The sequence below is a fragment of the Lonchura striata genome, chromosome 33, assembly GCF_046129695.1.
Source record: "Lonchura striata isolate bLonStr1 chromosome 33, bLonStr1.mat, whole genome shotgun sequence".
Lineage (NCBI taxonomy): Eukaryota > Metazoa > Chordata > Aves > Passeriformes > Estrildidae > Lonchura > Lonchura striata.
In genome coordinates this window covers 831,592-834,073 of record NC_134635.1, presented here as the reverse complement: position 1 = coordinate 834,073, position 2,482 = coordinate 831,592, and the positions used below count along the sequence as shown (strand labels likewise).

At 45.3% G+C, this 2,482-nt stretch overlaps 1 long non-coding RNA gene across 1 annotated transcript; it reads right to left on the bottom strand.

Annotated features, from left to right (window-relative positions):
- Positions 1 to 360: 360 nt before the first annotated feature.
- Positions 361 to 1,755, bottom strand: LOC144247763 (uncharacterized). Its single transcript, XR_013341300.1, has 2 exons — positions 1,631 to 1,755; positions 361 to 636 (listed from the first exon to the last, which is right to left on the bottom strand). It is a non-coding gene; the product is annotated as an uncharacterized LOC144247763 (long non-coding RNA).
- Between the last annotated feature and the right edge of the window lie 727 nt (positions 1,756 to 2,482).

The following is a 2,482-nucleotide window of genomic DNA, read 5'->3' as shown; positions in this document are numbered from 1 at the left end:
ATGGAAAAGATCAGTAAAGAACTAAATATTACCAGATGCTGGGTTTGTGGGAGTACACAAATGTCAGATGTATGGCCTTGGGAAGGCATAAGCCTTAAACCTCGGGAAATTTTAGGACTCCAACTATCAGGGGAGGGACAAATGATGCCAGGCTATAGAAGAAAGGAAAAATGGGAATTGAAAGGCGAGGTGATCGGGGAAGAGTGTATCCTACGGACGGGAAACCAGTTTCGCACCTCAGTAGGCAGATTAGCCTGTAAAAGATACTTGCTAACAAAAGGAACACCTTTCCTTACTCGATGGGTCCCCCAAGAACCCAACAGATACTGGAGTTTAAATAAAAAGGAGAGAGGGTGCATATACCACGAAGGTTACCGTTTATTCGAATGTGCAGAAAAAGGAACAAATCCATTCAAGGGAATTCGCTCCATATCAAAATATTGGGAGCTTCCACACATAACTGATGAAAGTTTCTGGAGAGCTCCAGGGAACTTCTTCTGGATTTGCGGGAAAGCAGCTTATACCCAACTACCAGGGGATTGGACGGGCAGCTGCACAATGGGAGTCATAAAACCAGCTTTCTTCCTACTCCCCAAAGAGGCAGGTCCGGGGTTGGGAGTCCCTTTATATGATGATCTAGAAAATCATACAAAAAGAAAGAAAAGAAGTCTTATTAACCTAGGAGCAACCCAAGAATGGAAAGGAGAGACCTGGACACCAGAGAAAATTATCAACACCTATGGGCCCGCTACTTGGGCACAAGACGGCTCGTGGGGGTATCGAACCCCTATATATCTGTTAAATCGTCTAATAAGACTACAAGCCGTGATAGAAACTATTTCAAATAGGACGGCCCTGGCCCTAGAACATGTCAGTGACCAACTCTCCCAGACTCGAACAGTAGTGTATCAGATAAGGCTAGCCGTTGATTACCTATTGGCTGATGAAGGGGGAATATGTGGAAAATTTAATACTACTGAGTGTTGCCTTGAGATAGATGATAAAAGTGAAGTCATCCGTAACATCTCCAAAGAGATTAGAAAAATTGCGCATGTAGGAACCCAGGAGTGGACCCCACTAATTAATTCAGACTGGTGGGATAACTTTTGGTCTTGGAAAGGCAACTGGTGGAAAAAAGCAGCTTTCTTAGCTATAGCGGGATTAGTTGGATTAATGTTTCTTCCTTGCCTCATACCCTGTTTGAGCAAAATAATTATATCAATGGTCCGATCTAGCTATATGATTCCCATTACCCTAGAAACCTCTCAAAACAATAAGCAGACCAAAGTAATGATGCTAAAAAGTACAGAACAGGAAGCAGCAAAAGAAGCATATGAGCAATACCAAAGGGCTAAAAAGGTTCATGTTTAGGAGCCAAAAGTGGCTAATTGACGCGGGCTTACGCCCGGTCAAAATAAGAGAGGGGGGAATTGTTATAGATGAAAAATTTAATGTCTAATCTTCTGCCTGTTTTATCTCCTCACAGTTCGGAAATCCCTTGTTAATTACCCCATTTATACATCCACCCCTATGCCCAAACTGTATTCCCCTAGTTAACTCCCTAAGTCTCTGTACCCCTCCTGTTATAAGTATTTTGTTAAAAATCCCCTTATGAAGACCTTCTACTTACCGGGTGTGTTGTTGTTGGAAGTTTAAAAGCATTTTCTGACCCCTTGTCCCACTGCGTCGGGTAGTTCCAAAGCCGCTCCCAGAAAACCACTCCCAGAGGAGGCCTCCGATTTCCCAGAGGGCCAAGCGAGCGTTGACTAATAATTATCAGACTGCTACGCACAACAGAATGGACTCTGACAACGAGCCAAGGACAAAGAGGACCAAATAATCTACACGCACCTGTAGAGAAACCTTCAGAGAACTAGAGAGGACTCTTAAGAACTCTGAAGGTGATCGCCATAACCTTAAGAGAGCAAGAGTACAAAGAGACCCCTAGACCAGCAAGCTACGAACGAGTCTCGGGACGTATCCCGTGAGGGCGCAGACTCCGACCCTGCCGGAATCGACAGGCTCGCTGACCCCTCCTCTGGGACGTCGACTCGTCTGGGAGCAGCGGCGGCGTCGCGAACCCCGCACCCCCACCCCCATAGGCTTTCCTATTAAATAAAGGCCTGTCAAGAGAGGAGCACAAGGTCTCCTGGCCCTTATTTTTAACAATTTGCTTTCCGCTCCCTCTCTTCCTGGAATCTGTGTAGAGTGTGTGTGCTCTCTTTTTTTTTTTTTTTTCTGCTGATGAAGGTTGGAGGTTGTTTGATGTTTTGGCTTCTTGTTCTTTTTGTTGTTGTGCCCACCCAGGGACGCTAGGTGCTGGAACCCCCGGCCTGGTTCAGGGGTTCCATGTGGTGGTAAAGTCTCTCCTCCAACCCATGATTCCAAAGAAAAACTGCAGCCTCTTATTGTTTGGTCTCAAGGCAGTTTATTGCTAATTATCTAAAAGATTGTTTTCGTGGGCTGTAGCTGTTTGGTCAGC